This window comes from Protopterus annectens, chromosome 6.part0 (assembly GCF_019279795.1).
Source record: "Protopterus annectens isolate FY-2018-M chromosome 6.part0, PAN1.0, whole genome shotgun sequence".
NCBI lineage: Eukaryota > Metazoa > Chordata > Ceratodontiformes > Protopteridae > Protopterus > Protopterus annectens.
Window position 1 is genome coordinate 1836206992 of NC_056737.1, and position 22597 is coordinate 1836229588.

Consider the following 22597-nt stretch of genomic DNA (forward strand, 5'->3'; position numbering starts at 1 on the left):
TTTTCCAACTCTGTGATTGTTCTAGTAAGCAATCATTGTACTTTATCAATTTATTTTAGGTGGCTTGTTTTGAAGGCTACAAACATAGCACTGTATTTAATAATGTCTTGGATCAGTGAGACATTAAGAAGTACAGTGATCTCCCCAGAGTGACAAGATATTACCCTTTAAAATTAACTGGGCTACAGAGTATGCTTTCCGGACTTTGCTAGGCGTACCCAGGTCAAAGTTTAAATTGTTGTCTAGCATTGTGTCTGGATCTGTATTAATTGTGTCATTTTTGTGACTTGACTGCTTATTTTGTAATTATAATTTATGACATATTTTGCCAAGTCTTATGGTGATATTTTTACTGACATTAAAGGTCATTGCTACTGCACAGGTATGCATTTTTATAGACTATCCTGGAGAACTTCAGCATTTTTATTGAAGTAATTGTGTTTTCGAGTTTGAAATTTTCAGCATATTAGGTTCTTTGCAGTCCATTTTCTACTTTTATACCTTAATTTAATATCCAAATTTATATACATAAACTTTTGCACATTCACTTTTATGTTAATGCATTGTAATAACTGGCCATTATTAAATCCTCTGAATTTTATTATGTGTATAATTTCACTGTTTCTTTCTTTGCAGTTCTATAATTATTATCTTGTAAGAAATCATACGCACTGCCATCCAAAATTGCACTACATATTTATTAATCAGTTGTTTGAGTAAACAAAAATCAAGCTGCACGTGATTTTAATATTTTAAAAAATTATGAAAATCATTTTGGTTATGCAAAGTGTAGCCCATTTTACTGATACTTCATGCATATAGTCAACTAGCTTGTCGTCTTTGTCAGCATGAATTTTCTTGTTCATTGCTCTTTCTAGCTTTTTTTTTCAGCTTTTTTGCTTGATGCAGTTTTTCAAAGTATGTAAATGGACCTTGGGTCTAATTGGCAAGTGCTTTTTAACTCCCATTAGCCTGATCTTAGAGAATTATTTACCCCTTCCACCACCCAACCCTATAGAACTACAGAACTATACCAGCACACTAATTTTAACTCTAAAACTCCCGCATGTTCCTTAATCCTAACCATGGCACTCCCCTCCCTAACTCTAAATTCTCTGATTGCTCTCAAAACCTAAAACTCCACTGCCCCTCTTTAAACCTAAAGTCCCTGACCCTAAAACTCTCTTCCAGCTCCCTAAACATAAAACACCATTCTTGCTCCCTAAACCTAAAACTCCCTTCTCCTTTTCTAAACCTAAAGTCCCTGATCACTCCCTAACCCTAAATATTCCTTCCTGCTCCTTAAGGGAGCATGTCAAATCAACCAAGGAAGTTTCATTTAACTTTATGTGTTTGCCGAAACTACTTTCACTGACTGTGAAGTTTACCCTTTTCTCCACTGCTATGTGACCAAGAAGTTGATATATATAAGTTCAGGTGTTTCTCCCTATGTGGAAGTGCAGAATGGGCCTTACCCCGAGCTAAAGAAATGTCATCTAATGTTGGTTGAAGGCACTTTCGCTGAATGGTTTTCTATATGTTTGCATTTGCCAAAACTACCTTTGGTGAGCTGACATGAATTTTTCCTTAAAGTTCCCAATCACTCCATAATCCTAAACTCCTTTCCTGCTCCCTAAACTTAAAGGCACCTTCCAATCACTGCCTAAAACTCTAATTCATACTCCTGCCCCCCCTCCCACTCCCATCCCCATGGCTGTTGCACTAACTTTTCCTGAATTTGACTTCTGTGTTCGAGCAATGTGTGGTAGCTCCAGTCTCTTCCCATGGCTGCCACACCTAATTGGAAAATCTTTTTGAGTTTGAATGCTAGTCACTAACCATGCAGGCTACAGGATACCCTTGTCCCTGGTTGTGCGATAGTGGTATTTCAGCATCTGGGGCTTGGGCACTTCTGCTAGACCCATGGACCCCTCATTACCATCTGTCTGGTATTTGCTTTAAGATATACTGCCTAGAGATGCAATTCAGTATGCCTTTTACTAACAGTAATCGTTACTTAATTGGCTCACCCAGTCAGTGCATGCATACTCTAAATTCAGGTTTATGGCATTCACAATGTTCCATATGTATGGTAAAACTTAACCAGTCTTCTGTAGCAGAATTAAGAAAGCTCCCATGTTGCTGGCCATCTTTTCTTCCTATTTTACATATATTCAAGGATTATTCTGTGTATAACATAAAACATTTATTTAATTTGTTAACTAGGTAGCCGACTTGTACAAAACCCTTTTTAGTCATGATCTAGGTTACTGGCACAGTATAGGTTTATACATTAACCTACAAGGAGTGGTGTGAATTAGCTTATGTACATATATAGTGCAGTGTGATCTTTATACATCCAAAGCTCTAATTTTGAAATACAGTGCTTATACAAAATAATACACATAAATGGTTGTTTTGTCAATTTTACTTGTTCAGATAACCAGCTTTCATATAAGTACCAACATGAAGTCCACTTCATCTGATGTGCTATTTTCATGTTTGCTTCTTCCCTTTTAAAACACAGACTGTTTATTTTTCAGCCAGCCTACAATCATCGGTGAGATTTAAAACTAATGTGTTTTGTACAGTTTCAGCTGTTTTTATATAAAAATAACAAAATAAAGACACTTTAGAACAGAATGGAAATTGCATGTATTTTACTTTATCTCTGTTGCATAATACAACAAGCCTAGTTGCCCAAGTGACCCCGTGCACTAATATGTGTACAACACTATTCATATATGACAACTAGTACTAAACATTATAAAGTTTAAGAGTGTGATAACATGGCAAAGAACTGGAAGAAGTAACTAAAGGGATAGCACAAGTGAAACTTGAGATTATGTGGTAGTGGGTAAACTCTGAAACTACTGGGTTGAGTAGAAAAGCAGTTTAGGAATAATCACGCTAATTAACTACAACATTACAGAGATGCAGTTTTGGAACAAGAATTGTGTTAATCAACTACAGCACTAAAAAAATACATATTTGCTAATCTGATAAACCCACTGGAAAACAAGTGCTCCTTTTAGTGGCTACCTGGGAACAACATCTGGATAAACAAGTTGCTCAGTCACACATCTGGCAAGTGTAGGTTGTGTGGTCTAATGGCACACAGTTTATGAGTGGATTTTACAGTAAACTCTGAAAAGGAGCACTGCAATTAAGTTACCTGACATCATTTCCTCTTTTTTCCTCAGTTTTATTTCTTCTGCAGAAAATGCTGTAAGAGAAATACAGATGGCATTAACTACATCAGCAAGGACCAGCAACTTTCCAGTCATACTTTGGGAATCCCTACATCAATCAAATCAATAAAATACAAAATATGTAGTCTTACCTCCAGGCTTCAGCTCAGATTTTTTTTTTTATTATTATTATTATTTATTTATTTATTTATTTTAAATAAATAAATCATTTTTTCTGCAGGTCTAGATTGTGACATGAAAAGTTGGACACCTGTAGACTGTGGAAAACCGTATTCTAATAATGGTGCTTTGTTTGACTGACGCTGTTTAAATGAAACCAGACAGGTTGTACTAAGTGTTCCTAAACAGCATGTAAAGCTGATTTTGACTTTGATGGTGATTGACTTAATACCAGTTCTAGTAGTCTATACAATATATATGTGTACAAAACGTGTATATATGTGTGTGTACGTGTATGAAATATATAATTGTATATCACTATGTTTAAACATTAGCTCTGTTGACATGCATTTCTGTAATTTCAAAAATGCGCGAGTTTAATTTCAGTCTAATGAGGGATTGTATACCCTTTTCAACAGATTGCTGAAGGTTGCAAAATCTCCTCCACCCACTTTAATTTTTATTAAGCAAAATGACAAGAAAGGGGAACTGCAACCTACAAACACCAGAAATGTCACTCCTGTCAGCTGTGGGTTGTTTTGCATAGGTGTCCTACTCAACATCAGTTATATTACACACGCGTATTAAAAAACTACCACTAAGTGTATGGTTTGCCTCCTCTACTATATTCTAGCAAGTTTGCAAGAATGACATTTTCTATCGATTCAAATTAGGCGGGGTTCCCTTTTTCAGAAAGGGCACCTAGTCTGAAGGAGGTCCCAATGATGTCAATGTGTGGGATGGCTGCTACAGTTCGGTTAGGGGCTGCTGGCCACCAAACCTGTAGGTGAGGTAGCAGACTGTAGCTTCCACTCCGCAGTGGTAGCGACGAAGCAGCCGATGCATGTCCACGTGCCTGCAACGTCGCTAGCAAGGGCAGCCTCTCGTGACGCCACGGGGTGGGGTTTGCTGCTCTTGGTGCTGCTCTGGTAATACTGGTTCTGAGGCATGCATAATCTGTATGGACTAGTCTGTGTACGCATACGGTTCTTTACGGTAGTCCGACACTAGTTAGAAGTTTGAGTCTCTGATCGGGTGGTTAATATCTTGATACAGCGGTTGTCCCTAGTACTTCCTTAGTCATTGCTTTCTTAGCCTGGTAGTGTAGCAACTCAAAAAAGAGCTTGCAACAACTTTGGACTTAACTCTTGACGATTATACCCTCCTGCAGAAACTGCCGTTACTGAGGAACGTAAAACGCAGTTAATAAGACTGGTGCACATAACCCGAGTAAGTATCAAAAGTCTTCTCGCTGTGCTTGCGTTAGGTGTGGGCTGGTTGCTATGTGCTCTGCAGATCGGGATGATTGTATGTTTTTTTTTTTTTCTCTCGCAATGCTTATTCCTGGTCCTCTTGCTCTAATGAGTTTATTCCTGCTTTGTGCCGGAAGGAGAGGGTGGATTTCGTGCATGTGTGTGGGTGTTTCCCAGAGAAATCCAGTGTGAAAAAAGACTGTAGAGTAGGCGTTTAACTGAAGCCTAAAAGTAGTTGTAAACTAACCGTTTATTTTTTATTTAGCTACTGCGATATAGGTTTGAGAGAAATTTTTTTTTTCTTTTTTGTGGGAAGCAGATAATTTTTATTGTACTGTATTGTCATCAGTTTGGAGGGCTGTGGTAGTTTTTTTACCATAAAATGTTTATTTTTTTATGATCAGTTTGCCCATACATTTTGCATTAATTTTATTTGTAACAGTACACAACCTTTACGATATCTGTCTTATTTTTGAGGTTTAATATTGTTAAAGTAGTAAAACCATAATTTATTTTGCTTTAAAGTAACATTTACAAGAAAAAAACTATGAAGAGTATAGTATGTCATTTTGATTTATTCGTGGTTGCAGACAGGATTGTCATTTGTTGTGCAAACGGTGATGTGTAGTTGGAGTCCAGGTACCTATAAATGTGCAACCATGAAGCAAAGTTTAAACAGAATTCTGCATTTTTTTTTTTTGTTTACCATTTCTCTCCAAGAATTGTAAGAATGTTATAAAATGGCTTGCCAGAAGGCAATAAACTGAGTGGCTGTGACACACCACATGATTATTCATGGTGTTTTTCAGGCAGTGTCTTAACGTTGTCTAGTCTCATTTCAGTGCAATGCTGTCTCACCCCATCAGTACCTGCTATCCTAGCCGCACAACCTTGAAGCTAGCAAAGGAAGCTGTTAATGGACCTTGAAACAAAATACAAAGTCAAGGTCTTAATCAGCTTGCAGTTTGGTTCATTCTTAGAAATTTATTTGAATGTGACACTTGCAGGAGCAGGAACTTGTAGTTGCCTTCTACTCCCTAGTTAGAAAATTAAAACAATGGTGAGAGTTTCTGTTTTTCCTCTGTACAGTGCAGGACTCAAGAATAACCAACCCGTATCTACAGAATGCCAGTACATATAAGTTAAGGGCTTCCAAAGGTTTTGTTTCTCTGTTAAATTCAAGTGCTGGAAATATTTATTTTTCAGTTATGTGTCTCATGATGTTTATTCTTTTGCTGCTAACTTGCAGATCTGTAAAAAAAAAATGGAATGGATCAGCAGATTCGTGTCAGTACTGGAGACTGGTAAAAGTAAAATGATTCTTGTACATTAGTTAATGGGCAGAATATGTTTCCTCTCCTACATGTTCTCATTCTGAATTTCTAGTTTTCATTTATGTCCTTGAAAAGACAAAGGGCATATTGGTTCACTGGCAGCAGTGACTCAACATTATGATGGATGTGATACTTCAGACAGGTACACTGTACAAAGACTATTAACAAGGCTTCCAGTGTGGGTAGCTAATTGTATCGCAACAAACAAGTTGATCGGAGTGGGTAGTGTTTTGAAGGTGAGTAGTAAAGGGATTGTGATGTAGTCCATAGAGTAGTAAGAGGGGTTCTGAGGGAAAATTGGAGGACATGACAATGGTGGAGCCCAAAAATTCTCACTTAGTAACTCCAGGTGAAGCTTCAAGACAGCTGTAGCTGAAATCTGAGTGCATACTCCATATTTGAATAAATTCACAGAACTGTTGTATCTGTAAAAATGTTGCACCGTATTCGTACAAGACAATTGTGGCACCCCTGCATATAGGAATTCAATCAGTGGCTATACCTGACATCTATTCCATTTGTAGTTTATGTTGCAGGTATTTGAAGAGAATATGCCTAACTGGTGTTTTGGAGTTATTTGTTGTGTTTTACTGTTTATTTACCCAAACTGAGCTGCTAATGCTTAACTGGTATAGTCCAGACTTTCATAACCTCCTCCACTGCATATTGTTTGTTACATAATCTCACCCCCCCACATATATGATTTATCAATTTGAGTTTGTTAATTTAAGAACTACTACACAGTGTAAACTCCTCAAATGGAAAGTTCAGTAACATTATGTTAAACATTGCTGTGTTTGCAGGCACTGATCATTCATACATTAGCTTTTTGACAGCAGATGGTTATTTTATTGCCCTTTTTTAACTTTGTGTTGTCTTTAAAGATCTTGTGAAGCCTTTTTAACATGGAAATGGGCTGCATTTAATGCACTGTTATGTTTGCATATTTGCACATCTTATTATGCATTTAGGAATCTATGGGTTGTGTCTTTCCATTGTGAATGGGGAGAGCGTGAGTGACGTATAAACATACAGGATTGTGTAAATGGACATGGCTTTTAACTGCAAAATTTTGTGTGTATGCAGAAAGTCACAAAGTCTAGAATGAATGTGTAGTCTCACAAATTGTAATATGCTTTATGGTAATTGTCTGTGTTTCTGCAAAAGTTCAGTCTAGGTTGACGGTATTTTGTTTGATCCATTGTGACACCTTAGGAGGAAGAGTGCAGTTGGGACACTTGCTGAGCTGCTCCTGAATTATAAATATTTGTAGTCTGTCAGCACGAGAGTAAACATGCAACCCTTAATCACTGAGCACAATGTGATTATCCTAGGCTCATAGTACTTTGTTGCTTGCAGCTTGGAATGAGTAATGGTTACAGGTTATTTGGCGGACCAGTGGAGAGGAATAGAAGTTAAGGACATCTGTCCTTCCCTAAAGTTTACAGTACCAATGGATGATGTGCCACTGAAGCAGTGGTTTCCTGATTGCAGAATTATTGGAGCAGTAGAAGTTTGTGTGCCAATATCGAATCTGGCCTCATCTGAGTTGGCGAAGTGGGTGAATCTACCACTTGTGTGGTTTAATGTTCTGCCAGCCCAGTTCTGATGCATGTACCCAGTTACATTTCATGTCACCCTGCTGCCTGTGCACAGCTGCCATCATATTAATGCAGTTTTGATTACTTTTTTCTCCTTTCTTGTTTGTCCAGTAGATGGACTAATGGACAATTGTTTTTGGTATTGGTGGCCTTTCCATACAACTTATCTCTCCTCTTCCTACAACCAGCAGTCAGTGTTAAACACACCAGAGCATTCAACTCCTTTTTCACTTTTTTCTTGTCTTGTATATTTATTTTTTCTTTCTTTCTTTCCTTTAGTTTTTGAGGCTGAATCTTTTCAGCTGTCCCCTTTAAAGAGATTACATTTTCTGTAGCTTTTGTTTTGGTTTGGCATTCTGCATAACAAACCAGCAGTGTAACACGAGTGAAAACAATAAAAAGGATTTGTGGAAAAGTTTGGGGGATGCTTATGGCCTGTTGCAGTTCAATATGTACATGATATCCTTGTCTGACAGAGGTGAGCTGATTGTATGCAGGTCTTTGTAAAGGAGGTGCTGTGTGGATAGTTGAAACCTGACTGCAGCGGCTGTTCACTTTTAAGGTCTGTGTAAGAGCTACATACTTTTTCTATTTCCTGCTTAGAAGGCACAGCACCACCTTACTACTGTATTGAACTTGTCTTTGGATGTTTTCTGTGTTCAAATGAGTATTTGCAAGGCACACCCCAATAAATGGGATATAAAGTAGGTTGTTCTTAGTGTTTCATCTAATTTTAAGCCTTGTTTGATATGCCTTGGCAGTTATTGGGATACTTGCTCAAACCTCAAATTGAAATATGAGTAACTCTTAGCAAGGGATATAGAAAAATAAACAGTAAGATTACTGACTTACAATAAATGAAATGCACAAGCTGTTTCTGCACTTCTTTTAAGCACTCATAAGCTATTTATGTGATGTGATTTTTATGTTTGGATAATTTTAGTGTAGCCCTTCGAGCACCATATACTGTTTGGTAGGAAACCAGAATGTCCAGAGAATGGCAATGTGGTGGTCAGGAAGAATATGCCAATTCGACATGGCCATTGATCTGAGGCTAGGATTGAACTCTAGGTCAGTAAGGTAGGGATCTTGACAAGTGAGCCATCATTCTGCATTGTTTTAATTTTTCTGCGTCATACTAATGACACTTTTGCCATTTATTTCACTAGAGATCTGCTGCACAGAGATGCCTTGCTTTTTTGTAGCTGCATTAATTTGCTCTTCTGTCTTGGTAGCTGGAAGTAAAACTTTTGTATCTTTTAATTGTCACACTGGGAGTGATGTGTAAATAATTATACAAATGCCATCCTGGGTGTGTATTATAAATCACTTACCATTGCGCTTCAGTTGCATAAAGTGGCTTCCTTTTCAACTAGTTTCTTTACTGCTGATGGATAAAATCCTATTTCAAGATAATCAATATTTCTACTTCTTGATTTTCATTGCTAAATTGAACTTGGTCTGCTTTTTAGACATTCCATTTCCCATTTAGATTTCTTGACTTTTTTTAACCACCATATCAAGAATTTTTTGTTGTGTTCTGTTTTCTCTGTAGAAAAATGTAAACGTTTGTCTTATATTTTCTTACTGGGAAAGGAATACATGGTTAATGTGGCTGATATTTTATGTGGATGGAACAGATTTCATTTTTGTTTAACTAGATTAGTAGACTAGGCACAAGTGCCTTCAATTGGGTATGAGTCAAGAGCTCTAGTTAAGTGAGTCACACAGTGTGCAAACAGAGACGGAGCGATTCTTACATAGCATTGTAGAATAAAGATTGTTGGTGTGCAGCAATAATCCTTGTCTTCTAAACTGACAGACTGGCATTCCTGTGTGTAAGAACTTGTGGTCTCCCTTTGGTCCTGTTGAAGGTGAGCAGTACAACATTTGTGTGTGTATGTGTATATTCCATGGATAGTACCATACATCTATGAACATTGCTGAGGAAGGAAATGTAAATGTGGTACCTAAAACCCCAAAACATGCAGTAATATCTGTATACCTTCAATGCTTTATTGTAGTTCTTAAAATGGTTAATTTTATTTTTAAGTTTAAAAAATGTAGATAGCCTTTTTTATAACTCAGTAATGAATTTTAGTTTGTTTCGTGGGTTATATATGTAATTTATTTTTCTTCTTTGTGAAGTTAGAGTAAATATAAAAGAAGTAAATGTTGTGGGGTAAGTCACAAACAGCTTTCAATGAGCAGTAATTTACTTTGTAATAGAACAGAAAGAACTCGGTCAAGTTGCTAATTCTGTAAAAAAAAAAAAAAAAAAAGTACTGATTCAGTGAAGGTGTTTAGGGTTTAAACAATGAAGAACTGCTGTAGTTGTTGGTGATGTTTCTTTAAAGAAAATCTATCCTTCATCTGCTGAGAATTCTGCTGCAGTATTCGTGGTCAGGGAAAGATGTTTACCTGTGTGAGCTGTGTCGAATTATCCATTGTCTTCTTTTTGCCATAATTTGCCAGTTTTGAAGACCCACTTGTGGGAGAAAGAGGAAAGATAACTACTGCTGTTACTCTGAAGCAGTTGTTTCTAGGAGGGAGTGTGTGTGTGTGTGTGTATGTCTGTGCGCACACACACACACTGTGTTGGCTTTTGTCCTGAAAATGGCTGTCCGGGATTCAGGGATGGCTGGTAACTTGGGCACATGGATTCTTTACTGTGCCAGGTTGCAGGCTTCATATAAATATAAACAAAATAAAGATGACAGTGTGGTATGGAAGCATATAATAGTAGCGGAATTCACTCAGAATTTATCAACCGACATAGACTCCTGTGGTGAAAGTGATTTAGTAAAACATTAAGTGCTTTCATCCAATATTGTAAAACAGGCTAGAACTGTTGTGGCTGTTTAAATTAAACACCTTTACCCCCTCCCCCCGGTCTGAATGACCACATTTCAATTTAACCAGTACTGAAACTTTGTACAGTTGAATTATAACATAAATAATAATTTTTATTGGTAAGATTTTATAAGATTGAGTCTGTTGGTTATTTAAGTTTCTTTTTTTCACTAACGTTGGTTTTCTAGTATGGTAAGAATGTAGTGGGTGTTTTCAACTTTAAGATATTACTGGATTGTTAAGAGGTGTGTTAATCGAATTTGGTTTAGAGTAGTATGTAACGGTTTGCTGTACACAATTGGTTTATTTTGAAGAAGTCTTCAGTGGGATGAAAGTGCTTCATGTTTTAATAAATAAGTTTCACTGCAGCGTCTGTGTTGGTTGATAAATTCTGAGTGAATTCCGCTACTGTTAATATGTTTCCATACCACAATGTCAACGTTATTTTGTTTCTTGGTAAATTTTTGTGACTTTTGGACCCTTTGTTTTAGGTTTCATGTACATGACTTTTAGACAGTTATTTGATGTGGGGGTAAAGTGTTTCAGTTTTGGGGGTTGGGGAGAGCAGCTGGCCGTATTTAGTAGTGCCACTGGGCCTTTTTTTCTGCGATTATCTGAAACTGCAGTTGGGTTTTCTGTTTAATTCTTGTCTTTGGCTCATCCCTCATGCCCATCAAGCCCCCTCCATCTTTTTGGCCGACTTGTTCCTTCACTGCTGTTGTCAGCTGGGGACGGAATCTGGATAAAGCAAGCCATCATCTTTGGGCAGGTCCGATTTTTATTTATATCCTACTGTGGTTCTTTGAAAGCCGGATGGTAATTGTCCTTTTCATTATTTTATCTTTTTTTTTTTTTTGAAAAGTCAGACTCCCACAAACTGTTATCCATACGTTTAGTTTCAATACCTGTTGTGTTTCCCTGGAAGAGTATCCTTTTTAAAATAATACTGGTCTCATATTATGAGTGGTGGGTGTTAGTCCTTGGAAACTTGTTGCTCTGACTGTCTATTGTTTCATAGTAACAGTGAAGTCATTTAAATGAGGAAAGGGCAAAATCTGTTTATATTTCTGTTTTCTGATAATGAGATCATCTTGTCTGTTAACTACATCTTGGGCAATATGGTAGGTGCTCAAGGAACACTGATCTGTATTTGTTTTTATTTTCAAAAACGTTCATAAGCTCCTTTTATAGAGAAAGGTCTTTTGTTATTTATTTTTGTCATGGTTTCCTAAGTCATATAATGTGCAGTTAAGTGTATATTTAATTCTGTACTAGAGTCTTTCTTTCATCAGTTTTACTGGATGACTAGTTTTGTGCTTGGCAGTTTATTCAGTACTTTCCTGTCATCTGTAGAACTCACTGTGGTTTAGTTTGGACTTTTAGTAGTCATATCTGGCTGTTTCATTGTTTTGATTTACGACAGAAAATACTAGCTTATATTTGTAATTCTGTTCATGGCAAATGCAAAAGCTGGGCTGTTACTGGGCTACCAAAATCAAGTTTTTTGTTCAGGTGAGCGCTTTTTTTCCCAGTGGAGTGATTTTTGCTAGGTAACTGATGCCCTGCATTGTCTGTTAACTTGCTGTTTATTAAAACATATGTAGTGCATACAGTTTGTGGAGAAAAAGAAGTACATGCATCTTTTTCAGCTGTTGCACTTTAATTTAGATTTTTATGCTGGCATCCGTGTGTTGAGTTACGCTGGAGTGCAGTTTTGGAAATGCATATCCTCACCCTGATTATGCATACGCCAGAGTTTGGTGTGGTTCTGATTTTTAGGTACTCACCAAATGAAGAGTTGTAAAGGATGGATATTTTTAGACTTGCATTATGTTGCAGAAAGAGTTGACTGTGAGGGCTTGTAGTCCTCTGTTTGATTCTTTGATTGCCATTTGCAAACATTGTGAATAAACAGGTCTGCTAACAATACTGTGCTTCTGGTTGCCCTTAAATGAGGCACTTGTATTTAGTAGGTGTACCTGCTTAACAACCAAAATAAATGGATTTATGTAGTCCATTAAATGTTAGTATTGTGCTGTGGCAGTAAGTAAATCATTAATGGAGGTGCAGATGATCATCTGTTGTGGCTGCTTGTTTACTTTTTAATAAAGTCTTTTTTTATTTTCAGTATTAACCATTTGTTCCTTTTCGTGAAGATGCAGTAACGAACATAGGTAGTTTGTGAATGCCGTTGCTTGACATAATCAAAACGTACCAAACAAGTTAGTAATCATTGTAAAATAAATAAATATGAATCCTAAACGTAGGTATAAACCTGCATCTAGTAACTTTGTCCACGACCTAAACCAATTACAAAATGCTTCCAATACATTTAATAATGATATCCTAGTGAGAATTGGGTACATATTGTATGATCGTAAGTGTATTTGCGTAGGTATTGAGAACAGCACAGTGGTTAGTTTTGCTGCCTGAGTGCTAGGTTCTCCATTTTTGGTCACATTTCAGTTCCTGGCTGTGATATCTTCTCATGGGTGCTTCCAGGTCAGTGTGTGTGTGTGTGTGTGTGTGTGTGTGTGTGTCCGCGTGCGTGTACGTGTGGCTTGTAATAGACTGACATCCAATCCAGGATTACTTTCTCTTCCTTTTGTCCAGATGTGCCCTGGCTCCCCCATCCTTGAAATGGATAAAGCTGGTATTGGCGAAAACATGAGTGAATGAATGTTTAGGCAGTTTTGGGTAGAACAGATAATTAAAATCAAACATCAAACTTGTTTCCTTTCCTGAAATAGTTGTTTTACCAAAGTACATTCACCAGTACTAACTGAAAAATGTATGCTAGCAAAATAAAAAAAAAAAAAACATGTTGAATAGGATTATAAATGCTTTATATGTGCCATCATCAAACAGACCCAAGGCAGTTTCAGATATATTAGAAATATACTCTTCCTAGGCACACAAATAATGTTTTAAACTGACACTAAAACTGAAGCAGGTAATTTTATCATATAACTAGAGCTGATTGAGATAATTTTGATAAGACTTTTAAATAAACATTATATAGTATAAGCATTTAGCAGTTGTTGAGCGGCATGAATTTATAATAACATTTCCCTAAAGCAAACCAGATTAGTGCATTTTTTGCTGTGTATATCTTTTTGCTTTAATTGCTGAAGCTGATACATTTGTTATCAAAGAAGCAGTGTGATGTATGGTTAGATGTGCCTTTGCATGCTGTGACTTGCACTGGAAGTTGTGAAATGCAACAGTACTGGGTATTCGCTCTGTGCCTAGTTAGATGCAGCTGGGTTGGCAGTGCAGTTTATAACAGCATTACCTTTCCGTCCTGATATTGCAAATGTCACCCTTATTTTATCACCACTGTTGCTCTGTCTTGTTCCTTGTCTATGGTCAGTGTTCACTTGACCTCGCTCGTTGTCTGTTTACTGTGTAATTGGAACTTACATGTAATTTCACCATTAAGCATGTTCTCACTGCATTTTGAAAAACTGCACGGAGCAAGCTTGCTTGGATATTGCGGCGGATGCATAAGTTTGTAAACTGCTAACCCATACATTGTTCCAGGGAGGTCACTGGCCCTTATTCCTTGCAGGCTGTATTTAAAAATCTGCACATTACTTTAGTGTTACACTAACAATCTGGGCATCTGTTTTGGGACAGAAAATTGTACTTGTTTATATTTGTTACCTGGGGCAGTCCAACTATGCAACAGCCACTTTTGAGCAGAGGCCCTCTTAGCAAAGCTCCATAGTTAGCATCATAGCGGGTACTAGTCTAGTATGGTTAAGCCGTGATTACCAGATTACTTCAGAGTTCCTCCCGCTTTCATATCTAATGGCTTAGTGTACACTACAACTCTTAGGGTATTAACTATATGGCTATATGAAGAAGAATATCCTGAAACTCTCAGAATATGTGCTGCAGGCTGGTGTGAGCCTAACATTGAGCAACATTTTACCTTCTTCAAGGACGGTGCCATAATATGAACAGAAGATGACGAACTGTAATAATGGCTTAGTTTCTGGTGGCTTTCTAATGGGTGCAGTATTTTTCAGCATGGAAAGAGATGGTCAACAGATCATGCGCTTTGCCAAGGATGGTCTGCACCTCTCCCCTCTAGACTTTGAAATACTAGCTGAAACATTGTCCTTCCCCACAGTGACTTTTTTATGCAATGCCAAACTGAAAGTACTTCTGACATAGCAAATCAAAACCAAGAAAATCTAAAGGTGAAAGGTGTTACTGCTCAGTGCTAGGAGTTTAAACGAAACTCCACTCCCTACAAGCTCTCTTCTTCCTAGTGAATACTGACACCTGTGTAGTAACTGAGACATGGTTTAAACTTGTGGAGAGCACAGTGGCAGAACCAGCTATTACACAGACTGATACTAAAGGTGGAGGTGTCTTAATTTTATATCAGAAATAAATATACGTCAAGGCTGGTCAAACAGAATGGTGCACTTGAGCTTCTCTACATTCAGTTCACCACAGGCAAAATCTCATACCATTGCCTTTGCAAGCTGTAGGTCCCCCTCTATGACCCAGGAAACCCATGATCCATATTTAGGCTTACTGGAAACAGTCACTATCCATCCCAATACCGTATTCATGAGTTATTTAATCGCCCCACTATTAACTGAAAATCATACATTATACCAAATGTGCAGTCACAAAGATTCCTGGATTTTGTAAATACAAACTCCCTGGACCAGATTGTCAGTATGCTGACCAGGGGTGCAAACATTCTAGAGCTGGTCATCACTAATATGGGAAAGCGCTGCACACTCCCTAGTGTAATGTCCTCTCTGGTAAGGTCAGATCACAAAACGGTCTACTTTGAAGTGCAAATAAAACCTGGAACCCCAGCTAACCCTGGAATGCTCATGAACAACTCCAGGGCTAACTTCTTACTATTACGGGATAAGCTTGCCAAATTTGAAGCCCCCATAAACCCTGAGAGCACTGCTGCCTATGCAGAACTGTTCACAGAAACCCTATACAAGCATGTTAATAGCGACATAGAGGCAGCTGTACCCAACAGGAAAAATAACTCAAAAAAACAAGCGACACTGGTGAACCACAAAATCAATAGGCTGTATAACAGCAGGAAGAAAATCATGGCAAACATTAGGAGGTATAGCACCCAGCAGGATAAAAACTGAGGACAAATAGTCTACCAAAGCTAATTTTGAGGTAAATGTGGTCTCCCAGGCCAAGGACAACCACAAGGCATTCTTTAGCTATGTCAGCAACTTCAAAGGCAGTGAAGCCACCTATACTGAGCCAGAAGATAAAGCAAGCCTACCTCCAGACCAACTCTTCTCTAACTTTACCCCTCTCTCCCCCTCATTGATCCTCTCCTCAGGAAACACCATCAAATATAACTCCCCCTACTATTACTAGGGAACAGGTCCTTAATGCTTTTTCCAAGGCCAAGAACACTGCATCAATGGTCCCAGACAATATCCCTGGATATTTTCTAAATAGCATGAAATACGACCTTTCAGGCCCTCTGGAATTACTATTTAACTGTAGCCTCCAAACAAGCTTCATGCCTCACAAATGGAGAACAGCAACAGTCATCACTCTGCACAAAGGTGGGCCATTTACAAACCCTAGAAACTACAGATCCATAGTCTCATATGCAAAGCTATTGAAGAATTGTCATGGAAATGATCAGTAATGACAAAATAAACCTCCAGATACTGGACCCAACCCAATTTGGTTTAGTCAAGGGGACGTCATGCCTACTCAATCTGGTGGACGTCTTTGAGAAGGTCACAGAAGCAATGGATGAAGGCAAAATGGTTCACACTGCCTACCTTGACCTGGTCAAGGCCTTTGACACTATACCCCTTTTTGACATTGTTGATAAACTCAAGAGGTTAAATATAAACCCTTATGTCACCCATTGCATAGCTAGCTTGCTCACAAATAAGGCCCAGGAAATTAGAATTGGGGAGTCCACATCTATAAAGAGGTCCGTCACAAGTGAAGTCCCTCAGGGATCAGTCCTGGGACTGCTTCTTTTTGGCATTTACTTCTCTGAAGTCAAGGTCAACATCATGGCCCAATGGCTGACCAAATTTGCAGATGATGGCAAATTAGTAACAGTCATAGAATCCCCCAGTGACACTAATGTTCTCCAGGAAGGGCTGACACAGATGTATAACTTGTGTCAGAGCCATGGAATAAAGCTGAATGCCAAGAAATGCATAATGTTATTCTTCAGAAAGGCATCCATATTCAGCATTCAACAGGCCTGTCATTGAGTGCACTGCCCCCTTTGGTATTACTTATCCTGGCACATATGGCAGTTGGAATGTCCACAGAGGTTTGTCAGTAAAAGAACACAGGGTGTAAGTAACATGTCCTGTGCACACAGCTTCAAAGCCCTATCTCTGTACTCTGTGTCCTACAGGCTGATGAGGGGAGGTCTATGCCAGGCATACAAGGCATTGTCAGACACCACTCTGGTGGACTTCCTGCATATCCATAAAACAAACAGCAGCAGAATTACCCATTCTAAAGAATTAAACCTTGCCTGTGATATAACTAGGTATGTATACCAGTGACTACCCCTTCTCTGGAACAGGCTCCCCATCCATGTGAAGCAGAGTTCTTCCCTACCCAATTCAAGTTTACCTTGGACAATTGGATGGGGAACTGAAAATTCATCCCTGGTTTGGCACCTGTGTATCTAATGGGCACAGGCAGCCTGTAAATTGTTCATCTCCCAAGCCCCTGCTTGTAAATGTTTCACTTCCCATGCCCTACTTACACTTACCAAGGTACCATAATTCTGTAGTGATTTGTAGCCTAGTACACACCTGAATATATAGCCCTCTGTGCTATTGCTTTCTGTCAGTGCTGCTAGATCAAGTTGTATCTTTGCATTGTCCAAATCATTTTACTTTTTGTGCAGTACAGCTTTCTTCATCTGCCTGTTGAAGTTATGGCCATATATTGTGCTCAGTACACATTTGTGACTACACATTCATTGGCTTGACTCTGGCAGTGTAAGTAGAGCTGTTGCCAGCTTTGGGTGGATACAAGCTGGTGGTGATGAACTTTGATTGTCAACAGCACTGTGGAAGTGCAGACGCCAAATTGTTCCGGGTTCACATTGGAGGTGGTTAGCTCTTACTGCTGGAGCTGCTAGCTGCAATTTGAAGCTTTATTAATACGTAAATGGGAATTAGGCAGATTGTGGGGGGGGGGGGGGGCATGATTTGTCTTTTATGTGGCAGATAACCTGACATATCAGGAAAGGCTGCTGCATGGCGAAACAGTGATCAGGAATGGGGGTGGATGAAAGTACTGCTGGTCCTACTGGACTGATTATGTTCATTTACCAACTCTGTGTGGCAAGAAATGTGCTTGTGAAGTCATTCAGCATTATGTATGCCTGAGCGCTTAGTTTCTATCATTAGTAGCTTCATTTCCTGAAACCTGGCTAGGATGCAGCATATGTGACAGGGGCTTAAGGCTCCCCATGGGCACATACATTTTTCTGCACTCTTGGTGTTTGTTTATTTTTTTTTAGTTTTCTTTCTTAACTGGAGAAGAATGCCGATCTCTGAATGATTTTCAGGTTCGTCCCAGCGCTGCAAACAGTGCAAGTAATCAGACATAGCTGTACTGAGTAGATGTTTACATAGGTTCTACCAAAACAAAAGTAAGAAATCCTAGCATAATCCTCACTACACTACTGAACTACAGCAAAAAAATGAACTGTCTGTACTGAAAACAAAAAGTTAAAAAATGCTTCAGAACAAGAGGTGAAAACCACTTGAGACGGTATTAAAAAAACTTTATGCAAACTACCTAATATCTTTCTTAGTAGACAGTTGGTTAATGTTGTCCATTCCTAATCCAGCAATATAACATCTGTCATGTATCGACCCCTTGTGTATTTCATATGTAATATGCGCAAGTGTTTGAGAATGTACTGATGTTTGTCTGTTTGGTATGTATATATTTATGGATGTGTACATATGTTTGTATTTTATACAAGTGTGTGTCTATATTTATGTATGTGAGTGTGTGTGTGTGTCTATAAAAACAATTGTGTGTTCATAGATATATGTATGTATGTTATATATGTAATATGAGTTTGTCATTTGAGTATGTGGTCGACTAAGCAGATATTTGACAGGTGTTTACAATCGTACAGCTCTTGGGGTTGGGGAAGTATGCCCCTAGCCCGATACTGTGCAATCATGAAGTTAATATATGTAATTAGCGCGGGGGGGGGGGGGCTTGTTTCTTGTGTAAATATCTTCTGTGATTTGTTTTTTATTTTGAAATTTTGTATGCACTATGGTTCGTTCTTGTAGACTGTGTTTTCGACTTTGTGTTCATAATCGACTTTCCATGTATTCGACCATCTGTAGTACATCTGTATTAGGTGTATGTATGTTTGCATAATATTCAGGCGTGCATATACATGTGCAGATACACCCACATATATAAAATTGACCCCATCCTGATATCTTGTTTAGACTCATAGCCAGCATTGCAGTAGTCCTTATTTTCATATGTTTAACCAATATATAAGTGAAAAAAAGGAAGAAAAAGTGAAACTTTTTAGTCGCTGGCCTAAATAAGAGAAATGCTTCTTCTGGAGTTTGTTTATTTGCTACATGGAAGATTTTCTGCCTAGCATTTAAATTAATAATCCTTTGCTGGTGTGGTGTAAGGTTTGTCAGTAGGTAATTCTGAATAAGTAATTCCTGATGGTAGATGTTGTTTTATTTTTCGTTTTGGTTGGTAGGTATTACTTTGTCTCATAAAATTATTCTTTTAGATTCTAGTTCTACAATGTTCTGTTTTGTTCTCAGGAAGCAAATAAATGAAATCCAGTGCATGAAATTTTCAATATTATTACTGGGGTTGTTTGTTGCTGACAAAATACAGAAAGATGAATGTGTTTTTCTTGTATCGCTGTATGTCATTTTTATGAAAGTATAGGAGCTACAAGGTTCGAATGCTTATTTTGGGTGACCAGAGCTTTTTTCCTAAGTGTGATAATTAAGAGTCACACTGTGTGTCTTTGTAGACTGAGGAGATTAAAACTGTGGTTCACAGGACAAACTAAATAGGTCATAGTCATCTATCTCCTGCACTGATATAATGAGGAGTGGACAGTGGCACTTTTGTCTTACCACTGCAAACAAAGATCTCGGGTGTGGCTGACCACAGCATTTGAAAAGGTGGCATCTTGCCTTACCACTGTAAATGCAGATCACAAACATAGGTGGTGATAATATTTGAAATATGGCATCTTTTGGGACTGTTACTAAGGTTCGCTATCTGCAAAAATATTGATACCGAATTAAAAATCTGTATTTGTGTTCCATGAGTACTGTTGACGTGAGTAATCTCTTTAGAAAACCTAGAACAAGTAATCACAGTGTTTTGAGGCTGTTTTCTTCTTTTAAAGTCGTACAATCTCAGGCTTAACTGTTGTACTGCAGAACAAACAAGAAGAGGTGCTTTAAAATGTACTACTTCCTTGCTCCCAGTTTGTTTGCCTGTTCAAAGCAGAGTGGTACAGTTTGAAAATGTACAAACTCCAACTTTCCTTTGGAATGCCGCTAACAGCTTAGTTTTTTTTTTAACTAGATGTCTGATTTTTCTCTTGGTTGTTTGGATTTGTTTAGCTGGAATCCTAGGTTTTATCCATTTCTTTTATCTGGGCGAGCTTGCTTGTCAGTTATGCAACATTTTCCCTCGCCACTGGAATTGGGTTCCACATCAGTAAGTCATACTATCCTTTTATGTAGTCCTGTAGTTCACTGTTAATCTTTCAAGATAGGAAGTTTGCAGTAGAGATCACAGAGTCTTTTCAAGTTGATGAACTCAAGTTGGCTTTCACTAGCAGAGCTGTGAACTGCAGTGTGTATGCTCACTGGCGTGAAGGCCGAGTGAAGAGCCTAGTATGAAATTAGCCTTGATCTTAGAAAACACAGAATTTCCTTTTATATTTCTAAGAATGCTAACAACAGATAGCTAACACTTTCTGTAAATGTATTGATCAAATATCACTTAGCTGGCTGAGGCACAAATCCTTTTATGGCTTTCTTATCAGAGCTTGTTTTTATGTTTTACACTTTGAGCAAGTGAGTGGACTGGGTCACATGGGTCACATTTCCAGTGATGGTTTGGTAAAAATGACAACAGTAGGAGGCAGCAAACTGAGTACTGTTTAGAAGGTCAGAAAATAGATGCAACTTGAAATTCAGACTGCAGTAGTACAACATGTATAAACCTAACATGACTGATCCAGACTAAAAAGTGAATCTGTAGCACACCTCTCAACTGTCTAGATTTTTGCAGAACGTCCAGATTTTTGACTCCTATGTTTTGGACGGTTTCTCATAAAATTGTGTTTTTTGGGGCAAATTGCTGTCAAGTCATTGAAGACTGAAGTCAGAAAATAATGGCAGGCATTTAGTTTTGGACTTCATATCCTTCATTAAAATTCATGCTAATGCAAAACCCTGCTACTCTGTCAACTTTCTAAGTTTATAAGAGCAATATTTAAAAGTGTCCCTATTATGGGGGCTTTCCCCCCATTATTTGTGGCTTTGTGTAGATTTCTTGCTGTAAGAAGTTGAGAGGTATGCTTTATAGTAAACAAGCACACTATAATGTTCTAGAAAAAATATACTTTGGATAATGTTATAGAGGTGGTTGAAGAGTACTACGTTTGTTTGTGTCTTTCGGCTTTTCCCAGTTAGGGGTCGCCACAGCGGAACTCCGGTCCGCTAATGATTGGTAGTGGATTTTTACGTACTGGGTTACCAGCCCTGGCGCACAACCTTCAACGAAGGCACGCCCCATTCACGTATGCCTCCACACAGAAGACGCTCTAGCGGAGAATCGAATGGGACAACGTCTTGCTATGAGGCGACAACGCTACCGCAGTACTACATATAGGGTGTAAAAACAGTGCTAGATTGACATTAAGGTTGGAGAACTCTTGCGGAGTAGCAGCTAAGGAGATGTTAAATACAAATAGCAGAAGATGGATTGTTTGGTTGTGAGGGTACTAATTCAAACGAAGAAAAGTAGAATTCGGGACCTGCTAATTAAGATGAATTCCTTTATATACAAAGAAAGGTTAAGCAGATTTTGCTCAAGGAGTGTAGCTCACAGCATGCAACTTTCAGGGATGATTTCCGTAAACTAAATATGCAAAGTTACTGTTTCAAGGGACCTTGGTAATTAAATCCAATTTTCTTAAGGTAAGCTTAGCTGTGAACTGTTGTCAGAGAAGTAAGGCTGTGCTTGAGTGCTGATGCATTCATATGGTAAGATCAGTGCAAGGTTTAGTTGTTACACATTTTATGCAATCGTGTAGAAATATTTCAGATGTTAAGGGCAGAGGGAAACTTGGTTTGGGGGCTGATTCAGCTGTTGTTTGGAAAATACTTGAATTTAGTTGTGTGGGCAAAGTAGCAAAGATGATATGCAGCAGCATTGATTCTTTTTTCTGGCTTACTTTATTGAAAGCCAGCATTCATTGTCGTTCATGTCAAAGAATTCATTTGAAGAGACTGCACCTGTGAATGAAGACCAAGCACACCTGACTGAGATCTGACAAACTGATTTATTGTAGTGTTGAGCAGTCCATTCTGTATGAAAGACAAAAAGGTCTTCTGTAGTAATTTTGTTACCATTGGTCTTTATGCAGACTTGATAAGTTAACATGTGACAAGTGTAGGGTACGCTAACGTGTCAGATGCAGTTGTGATTTTCTAAACTAAGTGATAAGCTGGCTTACTGTTGTGGTGATTTTGCTCTTGACTAATCTGCTGACATGCAAAGTTCAACAAGCAAAGGTTGGTTGACTAGCCTGGGAAGGGTGGGACTGGATGACTAAAGGCAAGGTGTCTCATCCCAGGGCAGGTGTTAAAGCAGTGACCCTTGGTTATGACAGAAGTGTGAGATTGTTAGTTTTTATCCTTGTTTGTTAGCACTAACAGATGTTTTGGTGAGCACACAGATGGCTGTGCTTGCATATCCATGCAATGTCATTTAATCCAGGCACTACTCTTGCAGCATTATTTGCGTCAGTTAAGTGCATGTATCATTTCTTGCTTGGGGAAGTTGCTAAGTCACTGGGTGTGGTGGTTGGAGTAGGGCTTGAACAAGAAGATGGGGGAATAAGGTTGGAGGTATGGAGACTCACTCTGAGG

The 22597-nt window shown here is 38.4% G+C and overlaps 1 protein-coding gene across 2 annotated transcripts in view; it reads left to right on the plus strand.

Annotated features, from left to right (window-relative positions):
• The first annotated feature begins 4189 nt into the window (after positions 1–4189).
• NAB1 (NGFI-A binding protein 1) overlaps positions 4190–22597 on the plus strand; it is a 324965-nt gene continuing 306557 nt past the window's right edge. For both annotated transcript variants that reach the window (XM_044075187.1, XM_044075188.1), the window contains exon 1: positions 4190–4601. The gene's annotated coding sequence lies outside the window, so the exon portion shown is untranslated. The remainder of the gene's footprint in view (positions 4602–22597) is intronic.